At 43.5% G+C, this 10,689-nt stretch overlaps 1 pseudogene; it reads left to right on the top strand.

Annotated features, from left to right (window-relative positions):
* The first annotated feature begins 464 nt into the window (after window positions 1-464).
* Window positions 465-5,312, top strand: LOC129515717 (microtubule-associated protein RP/EB family member 1-like; annotated as a pseudogene).
* Window positions 5,313-10,689: the final 5,377 nt, after the last annotated feature.

Below are 10,689 nucleotides of genomic sequence, written 5' to 3' on the forward strand. Positions count from 1 at the left end.
AAAAAAAAAAACAGTTCCATTTGAGGAACAGCCTTTGGAATAACTCCCAATCAGAAGTGGCAGGAGGGGGAATCCCTGGGTGGCTCAGCAGTTTAGTGCCTGCCTTTGGCCCAGGGCGCGATCCTGGAGTCCCGGGATCGAGTCCCACATCGGACTCCCAGTGTGGAGCCTGCTTCTCCCTCCTCCTGTGTCTCTGCCTCTCTCTCTCTCTCTCTCTCTCTCTCTCTCTCTCTATGTCTATCATAAATAAATAAATAAATCTTTATTTAAAAAAAAGTGGCAGGAGGAAGGAGGGGGCAGGTGGGTGGTCCCTGTTCGGGAGATTGCCAGGAAACCAGCCTGGAATGGCAAAATCCCAGTTACTTCTCAGGACCCCATCAAAGAGAAGACTTGTCTATGTAGATCAATTAGAATTCAATATTAATTTATTTAGCAACTACTTTGCTGTGCACCAAGCACCTACCATGGGCCTGCTGGGCACTATCCACGGGGTCTGGGCCACGTCTGCCAACATGACAGACCTCTCCCCTCAGGAGCTTACACTCTAGTGTGCAAGCAGAAAAAAGTAGAGCAACATCACAGAATCTTAAGTTCCAGCTATTTCCTCTTCCCAGAATGGCCCCCCGGCCCCCACCCTAGACTTCAGCTCAGCCACCTCCCTCACCACCTTCAAATCTCGCTGAGATCTCACCTTCTGGATGAGGCCTATCTTGCCCACATTCTATTAATAATTACTAGCGCTACAAATAACAACAAAGCACAGGAAAAGAAGGGGGGAGGAGAAGCTATAAACTATTGAGTGCTTTTCCTGCCAGGCACTCTCCGGGGCCGGCACACGTGGTCTCAGATCCTCACACAGCATCTGAGGTAGTCGGTGTCGGCACAGAAATGGAAACCTGGGGACGCCTGGGTGGCTCAGTGGTTGAGCATCTGCCTTTGGCTCAGGTTGTGATCCCAGGTTCCTGGGATCATCCCTCCGGGGAGTCTGCTTCTCCCTCTGCCTATGTCTTTGCCTATCTCTGTGTTTCTCTCATGAATAGATAAAATATTTTAGGGGAAAAAAAAAGTGGTAACCTGGCCAAGCTGGTACCACTTGGAATTTGAGGACTTTGGGACTTGATAACAGGCCTCCTTCCAAAGCCCGTGCTCTTAACCCCAGTTCTAAACAGCTACTGTGGGTTGAGTTGTATTCCCAAAAAAGATTTGCTGAAGTCTTCACCCCCAGTGCCTGGGAACGTGGCCTTAACTGGAAACAGGGTCGCTGCAGATGTGATCAAGCTCAGTGAGGTCACACTGGAGTAGGGAGGGCCCTTCTCCAACAACTGTGTCCCTATAAGGAGAGGACACACCAGGAGAAGGCCCTGTGACAACAAGAGCAGACTGGTTGGTGTGACAAAGCTAGGTACCGAGGAGGTGCAATAAAAAGAGGTTTTAAAAACTTTACAAAACATTTTTTACAGAAGTAAGCCATTTGCTTTCTTTTTAAAAATAACTTTATCTTAACGTAGACACAAAATCAAAGTTCACGAAGGGAAGGGCGCCTGGGTGGCTCAGTTGGTTAAGCATCATGACTTTCGGCTCAGGTCATGATCTCAGGGTCCTGGAATCGAGTTCCACATCAGACTCCCCGCTCAGCAGACAGTCTGCTTCTCCCTCTGCCCCTCCCCCGGCTTGTGTGTGCTCTCTCAAATAAATAAATTAAATAAATAAATGAAAAATGAAATATACAAAAGGAAAGATACAACAGAAAATAAAAAGCAGACATGAGGTTTCTCAAATGGCGACAGAGGTTCATCTTCTGGTACCCTGAAACCATTTGCTAGAAATAGGGCACGCTACTATTATTAGCACATTGAAAGGAAAGTTGTCTTCAAAAGTAACCATATAATAGACTGCAAACATCTTAACACACTTAGTGATGAATAATTAAGATTTGTTCATTATACTTGTGCACCTGATGGTTCTATTTATCATACTATACATTAGTTGACCCAAATGCTATTTTTTGAAATAAGCTTTTTTAAGAACTGTAAACAGTTTTTAAAAGAGAACAGCGTGTACTTTCTTCTATTATTTGCAAATTGCCTCGAGGAAGAGTGGTCCCCACCTCGGTTGGTGAAGCTGATAGTGTGAGCCAGTGGGGAGCACAGCCTGCAGCGCAGGGAAGTGACAGGTCGGCCTCCCCATAGAAGTGTCCTCCATCCTCCGCATCTTGAACCCTCCTGTAGACTCGGTTTTCAGGGGACAGTCACTGAGTCAAGGAACACTGACCTGGGGGGCAGCCCTGCTCCCCCTAACCTCTCGCTCAGGTCCCTGTGAGGCACTGACCCCCCCAGGAGCCCCTCACCATCCATTCCTCCGGCTGCCCGGCCTCATCATCCAGCTGCCCGGCCTCCTCATCCTGACTCCACTGTCCATGCCAGACACTACCAACCCCCACCCTTGTCCTCCAGGAAAGCGCCCCCCCCCCCGGCCAGCCCCCACCCTGTGCACCTCTCCATCCTGCATGGCCCTGACTGATTCCTACCCTGGCAACCCCCCAGGGCCTTGCCACCCCTCCCTATAGGGCCCTGGCGGGCCCCCAGCTGTCACTTCTTCATGTGTTTAGTCTTCCATCATCTACCATTAATTCATCTTCAAATTCTTTGCAAGAAACGCTAGTCTCCTCACCCTGAGTTCAAAATCATGAGGTAACCCATCTGTTCCCATTTTCTTTTTTTTTTTAAGATTTATTTATTTATGATAGACATAGAGAGAGAGAGGCAGAGACACAGGAGGAGGGAAAAGCAGGCTCCATGCCGAGAGCCTGACGTGGGACTCGATCCCGGGACTCCAGGATCGCGCCCTGGGCCAAAGGCAAGCACCAAACCGCTGAGCCACCCAGGGATCCCCTGTTCCCATTTTCTTAAAGGTATCACTCACGAGACTTGCTGTCCTCCTGCGTCCATCAGCACTAATGACTTCTAGACCTGCTGCCCGGCCACATGCTTGTCGACTTCATTCTTTCAAAAACCAGCATTTTACTTTGTTAATATTTGTTTTCTGTACCTTTCACTTCAGCTCTTTATTTTTCCTTCTTTCTGCTTTCCTTCAGTTTATTACTTTCTTCTCCTAACTTCTTAAATGGGTCATTAAGCTCAGCAAAGTTCAGCCTTTTTGTTGTTGTTGTTCTAATGTAAGCATTTAAGGTTAACTTTTTCCCTTTTGTGGCATCCCATATACTTCCATTTGTAGCATTTTTACTGTCAGCTTAAACAGTTTCTAAATTTATGATTTCTTGTTGACCCATGAATTATGCAGAAGTATATCTCCTACCTTCCAAACGGATAGGGTTCTCTATGTTCTGTTATTGATTTCTCACTTGATTGCATTGTGGTCAGAGAATGTGGTCAATAGGAGTTCTTGGAAATGTGTTGATGCTTGCTTTATGACCCTCTACATGCTCAATATCCATAAATGGCTTATCCCCATCTGAAAGAATGTGTATCCCTTTTCATTTGTTGAGACCATCCATCCTTACTGATTGTTAAAGATGATTTCACCTGGGTCACCTGGGTGGCTCAGTGGTTGAGCGTCTGCCTTTGGCTCAGGTAGTGATCCTGGGGTCCGGGGATCAAGTCCCCCATTGGGCTCCCTACAGGAAGCCTGCTTCTCCCTCTGCCTGTGTCTCTCTCTTTCTCTTTCTGTGTGTCTTTCATGAATAAATAAATAAAATCTTTAAAAAAGTAAATAAAAATAAATAAATAAAAATAAAAATGATTTCACCAATCAACTACTAAAAGGTATTAAGGTATCTTATATGATTTCAATTTCTCTTTGCAATTCTGTCAAGTTTTGCCCAACATATTTTTGCATAAACAAATGTTACTGGTCATGTAAAAGTTTAGAACTGTAATATGTTCCTGGTGCACAAAACCTTTCATCATCATTTAGAGATTCTCTGTCCACAGAGATCCACTTAAAAACCTATTCTGGAAAAAAATTTAAAAAAATTTTTTTTAAAGATTTTATATATTTATTCATGACAGACACACAGAGAGAGGCAGAGACGCAGGCAGAGGGAGAAGCAGGCTCCATGCAGGGAGCCCGATGTGGGACTCGATCCTGGGACTCCAGGACGCAGGATGCTAAACCACTGAGCCACCCAGGGATCCTCCGGAAAAAATTTAAAAATTTAAAAAATAAAACTATTTTGGGTCGGGCAATTTGAACGAGATGAAGATGGGACCAAAGCCAGGCACAGGCAGTGGACACGGTCCTGCTGAGAGCCGAAGTCCATCACCAGTGATAACCTAAGTCAACATGACATGCTGGCCTGCATCAATGAGTCTCTGCAGCTAAATCTGACAAAGATCGAACAGTTGTGCTCAGGGGCTGCCTATTGTCAGTTTATGAATATGCTTTTCCCTGGCTCCATTGCCTTGAAGAAAGTGAAAATTCCAGGCTAAACTAGAACATGAACACATCCAGAACCTCACAATACTACAAGCAGGATTTAAGAGAATGGGTGTTGACAAAATAATTCCTGTGGAGAAATTAGTAAAGGGAAAGTTTCAGGACAATTTTGAATTTGTTCAATGGTTCAAGAAGTTTTTTTGATGCAAGCTATAATGGAAAAGACTATGAAACCGTAGCTGCCAGACAAAGTCAAGAAACTGCAGTGGGCAGCCCGGGTGGCTCAGCAGTTTAGTGCCACCTTCAGCCCAGGGCCTGATCCTGGAGACCTGGGATCGAGTCCTGTGTCGGGCTCCCAGCATGGAGCCTGCTTCTCCCTCTGCCTATGTCTCTGCCTATGTCTCTGCCTCTCTCTCTCTCTCTCTCTCTCTCTCTCTCTCTCTCCCTCTCATGAATAAATAAATAAAATCTTAAAAAAAATAAACTAAAAATAAAAAGAAACTGCAGTGGTTCCCTCCCTTGTTGCTCCAGCTCTGAACAAACCAAAGAAACCTCTTGGCTCCTGCAGTGCAGCTCCACAGAGGCCCACTGCAACCCCTAAGACTAGCCTGGGTATGGTGCAAAAGAATCCTGGTGTGGGCAACGAGGATGACAAAGCAGCTGAATTGATGCAGCAGGTCAATGTATTGAAACTTTGCCGTTGAAGACTTGGAGAAAGAGAGAGAGAGGTCTACTTTGGAAAGCTAAGAAACATTGAATTGATTTGCCAGGAGAATGAAGGGGAAAACAATCCTGTATTGCAGAGGATCATGGACATTCTCTATGCAACAGATAAAGGCTTTGTGATACCTGATGAAGGGGGCCCCAGGAGGAACAAGAAAAGTATTAACAGCCTGGACCAGCAGAGCAACATCTGAATTCTTCACTCCAAATCATGTGCTTAACTGTAAAATACCCCCTTTTATTATTCTTAGAGGACTCATGGGTTTCTTTTCATGAGCAAACAGTACCTCTTCTAAAAGTGCACTTTGCAGAAGTTCCACCCCTTTTCCAATGAGTTTGAGTTAGGAGCTTTTTCCCTGGAGCAGAGTAGTATTAACATCTAGCTGGGTCACCTGGGGAACAGAGAGGCTGACCATGGGGCTCACCGTGTGGACACTGGTAACACTGCTGGAGAAGGTGCTTTTATGTCATACACTGAGGTGGAGTCCTCAGTAGAGAAATGTAAAGACTGATTTGAACTTTAAGCTAATGTGAAATCTTGGCAGAGAATGTTTTAATAAACGAATGCCTTAAGAGTATTTAAAATATGCTTCCGGGCAGCCCAGGTGGCTCAGCGGTTTAGCGCCACCTTCAGCCCAGGGCAGGATCCTGGAGACCCCCAATCGAGTCCCACTTCAGGCTCCCTGCATGGAGCCTGCTCCTCCCTCTGCCTGTGTCTCTACCTCATTCTCTCTCTGTGTGTGTCTCTCACGAATAAATAAATAAAATCTTTAAAAAAAGAAAAACCCTTAAAACAATAAATAAATGAAATATGCTTCCATGTTTCAAAATATAAAATATAACCATGATAGGAAAACAAATTAAAAAAATTAAAACTATTTTGTTTTATGTCAATGAAGCTTCACAGGGTTTCTATTGACTGGTATTTGGTTTATCCTTTTCCCAATTTCACTTTCAATTTTTCTGTATAATTTCATGAGTTCTTACAACCAGAGGGACTTAAAACCTGGAATTTTAAAAATCAGCAGGCTCTGCTCTGAGCCAGAAGGGCAAAAGGAAATGGAGTCCCCTCCCTTAAAGACAGAGCACAACAAACAATCCAGGAGATACAGCAGAGAGGCAGTTTGAAAAACACCTGGGGCATACCAGAGGGAGAGTTTCCCTCCTCTCAGAGATCACTGGGGGAACTCCTCCAGGAACAGAGGAGCTGGCTGGGCACCATTTCCATCCCCTATGCCCCTAACATAAACACATGGCTACCTGCAGGAACAAGCACAGCACCGACACTTGCTACCTTACTTGCTAATAGCACAGTCCTGGTCTACCTCCCCAGGCCATGCTATGGCAGATCTGCCCCAGGCCATGCTATGGCAGAACTACCTCAGTCCTGGCCTTAGGAGGCCAGACCCTATGAGGCCTGGCACTATGGGTCCCTCTCCCAGAAGACCAGTGACTGGCAAATCTTGCTAACACCACACCTTTCCCATCCCAGCTTGCTTCGCTGAGTCACCCCCTTCAACCAGGCTGGCCTCAGTTCCACTAGTGACAGGTACCCTCTTGCAGAGGACCTACACACAAACCTTGAAAACACTGTGCATCTCACCCCCACACATATTGCAGATCCACTCCCTCCAATATGCTCTTGGCCAAGGTCCCTCCAAAGCAGTAGCACAAGCCTGGCAGTGTGTAAGCAGCTCCAGCAGAGACCAGCACTACTCCAAAGGGACTCCTGTCCTGGGGAGAGGGAAAGATAACCACACACACCAGTCAAACTGTGGGGGCCATACCCACCAAGGAAGCTTCTCAGGGGCCAACACAGGGAAAGCATGGGGCATTTTGGTGGTATTGCATCTTGCAAACACCTGGTCTGACTTAACTCAAACCTCAGGTGGCCCCAGAGCAGCCCAATAACACCACAGGAACCAAAAACTGCCCATAACAGGCAAGGTGAGCCACTGCAAATGACTAGACACAGCTCAGACACACAGCAGGGTGCATGCAACACACATAGGAAACACTCCTAAAGCACCAGGTCCTGGTGAATGTGAAACACTGCACTGTAGGGCACAACAGGACTTGTCCAGAAGGCTATTACTTTCAAAAGCAAGAGACAGAGCAGACTGGGTGGCTCAGCAGTTTAGCACTACCTTCAGCCCAAGATGTGATCCTGGAGACTTGGGATCGAGTCCTATGTCAGGCTCCCTGTGTGGAGCCTGCTTCTCCCTCTGCCTGTGTCTTTGCCTCTGTGTGTGTGTGTGTGTCTCTCCTGAATAAATAAGTAAAATCTTAAAAAAATAAAAATAAAAACAAGAGACATAGCTGACTTTCCTAACACATAGAAACAGACACAGAGTTAGATAAAATGAAGAGACAGAGGAATATGTCCCAAAGAAAGAATATGTCCCACCTCAGTGTGACGCTCAACAAAAAGAACCAATGAGAAATGAAGAACACAAGAAATAAATTTAAAATGAACTAGATGGGAATAAATAGTAGATGAGAGGAAGCAGAAGAACAAATCAGTGACCTGGAGGACAGAGTAATGGAATGTAATCAAGCTGATCAGGTGAGAGAAAAAAAAAGTTAAGCAAAATGAGAATAGACTTAGGGAACTCAGCAACACCATCAAGCATAATAGCATTCACATTATGGAAATCCCAGAAGGAACAGAGAGAGGAAAGGGAGCAGCAAAATTACTTGAGGAAATAATAGCTGAAAATTTCTCAAGTCTAAGGAAGGAAGCAGTATTCTAGATCCAAGGGGCAAAGAGATCCCCCAGCAAAATCAACCGAAGGTGGTCCACACCAAGACACATAGAAATTAAAGTGGCAAAAAATAGTGATGAAGGGAAATGTTTAAAAGCATCAAGACAGGGGAATCCCTGGGTGGCTCAGTGGTTTATCACCTGCCTTCAGCCCAGAGCATGATCCTGGAGTCCCAGGATCAAGTCCCGCACCAGGCTCCCTACATGGAGCCTGCTTCTCCTTCTGACTGTGTCTCTGCCCCTCGCTCTCTCTATCTCTCTCTCATGAATAAATAAATTTTTAGAAGTCTTTTTTAAAAAAAATCATCAAGAGAAAAGAAAGCAGTTACATGCAAGGAAAATCCCATAAGGCTGTCAGCTGATTTCTCAGCAGAAACTTTTCAGGCCAGAAGAAAGCGGCATGCTATATTCAACATAATGAAAGAAAAAATCTGCAGCCAAGAATACTCTATTCCAGCAAGGATGGAAGAAGGATAAAGAAGGAATAGGAGAGATAAGGAATTTCCCCAACAAACAAAAGTTAAAGAAATTCAGGACTACTGAACGAGCACTATAAGAAATGTTAAAGGGGACTCTCTGAGTGGAAAAGAAAGACCATAAGTATGAGTAAAGAAAATAGGAAGCACAAAAGCAGTAAAATTATGTATATCTATAAAAATCAGTCAAGGGACTCACTAAATAAAAGGATATAAACTATGCCACCATATACCTAATATATGGGGTTCATGCTTAAGCAACTATCAACTTAATATAGGCTACTATATGCAGATGTCATATACAAACCAAATCAAAAGCATGGAAAAAAATAAAAAGAAAGAAATCCAAGTATATCATTCAAGTATGCCAACCAATCATGAGGGGGAAATGCAAGGAAAGAAAGGAAGGGAAAAACTATTAAAACAACCATTAGACCAAAAACCACCACCACCACCACCATAAGTAACAAACTGGCAATAAATAATTATCAGTAATTACTTTGAATGAAAATGAACTAAAACTCCAACCAAAAGGCATAAGGTGACAAAATGGATAAAACAAACAAACAAACAAACAAGGGGATCCCTGGGTGGCTCAGTGGTTTAGTGCCTGCCTCTGGCCCAGGGCGTGATCCTGGAGTCCCAGGATTGAGTCCCATGTCGGGCTCCCTGCATGGAGCCTGCTTCTCCCTCTGCCTGTGTCTCTGCCTCTCTCTCTCTCTCTCTGTGTGTGTGTGTGTGTGTGTGTGTGTGTGTCTCATGAATATATAAATGAAATCTTTAAAAAAAAAAGTGAGGGAACAGAAAAGCATTTATCATGCAAAGAGATGTGAAAAGAAAGCCAGGGTAGCAATACTTATATTGATCAAAATAAATTTTAAAACAAAGACCATAAGAAGAGACAAGGACACTATAGAATCATAAGGAGGATAATCAACGAAAAGAACAACTGTAAATATTTATGCACTCAACATGAGAGCACCAAATATATAAAGCAGTTACTAACAAACATAAGAAAGTAATCGATAGTAATACAATAATAGTATGACACTTTAACTCCTCACTTACATCAATGGACAAATCATCAAAATGGAAAATCGACAAGGAAACAGTTGCTTTGAGTGACACATTGGACCAGATGGATTTAACAGACATATTCAGAACATTCCATCCTAAAACAGCAGAACAGACATTCTTTCCAAGTGCACATGCAACATTCTCTGGAACAGACCAATATTAGGCCACAGAACAAATCCCAACAAATTCAAAGACTGAAGTCATATCATGCATCCTCTCTGATCACAGTGCTATGAAACTAGAAATTAACCACAAGAAAAAAACTGGAAAGAGCACAAATACATGAAGGTTAATTAATATGTCACCAAACAATGAATGGGTCAACCAAGAAATCAAATAGGAAATTAAAAAATACATGAAGACATGAAAATAGGGGTGTCTGTGTGGCTTAGTCAGTTAAGTGTCTGACTTCAGCTCCAGTCATGATCCCACGGTCCTGGGATAGAGCCCCATGTCAAGCTTCTGCTTCTCCCTCTCCTGCTGTTGCAGCTCCCCCTGCTTATGCTAGTTCATTCTCTCTGTCTCTCTCTGTCAAATGAATGAATGAAAATCTTAAAAAAATAGACATAAAACATAAAAATCCAAAATCTTTGGGATACAGCAAAAGCTGTTTTACAAGGAAAGTTTACAGCAACAGGCCTACCTCAAGAAGAAAAATTTCAAATAAACAACCTAAGCTTATACCCAAAGGAGCTAGAAAAAGTACAAATAAAACCCAAAACCAATAGAAGGAAGGAAACAAAAATTAGATCAGAAATAAAATAGAAACTAAAAAAAAAAAGAATGATTAAGAAACCAGGAACTGATTTCTTTTTTCTTTTTTCTTTTTTTAAGATTTTATTTATTTATTCATGAGAGACAGAGAGAACGAGAGAGGCAGAGACACAGAGGGAGCAGTGGTTCATGCAGGGAGCCTGACGTGGGACTCGATCCCGAGTCTCCAGGATCATGCCCTGGGCTGAAGGTGGCGCTAAACCACTGAGCCACCCAGGCGGCCCAGGAACTGATTTCTGAAAAAAATCAACAATACTGATAAACCTTTAGCCAGACTCATAAAAAAGAGAGAAAGAGAAAGAACTCAAAATCAGAAATGAAAGAGGAGAAATAACAACCAACACCTCAGAAACACAAAAGATTGTAAGAGAATATTATGAAAAATTATATGCTAACAAATTGGACAACCTAGAACAAATGGATAAATTCCTAGAAACATGTGACCTCCAAAAACTGAATCAAGAAGACACAGAAAATTTG

Source organism: Nyctereutes procyonoides, unplaced genomic scaffold (assembly GCF_905146905.1).
Source record: "Nyctereutes procyonoides isolate TBG_1078 unplaced genomic scaffold, NYPRO_anot_genome, whole genome shotgun sequence".
In the NCBI taxonomy this organism is placed as follows: Eukaryota; Metazoa; Chordata; class Mammalia; order Carnivora; family Canidae; genus Nyctereutes; species Nyctereutes procyonoides.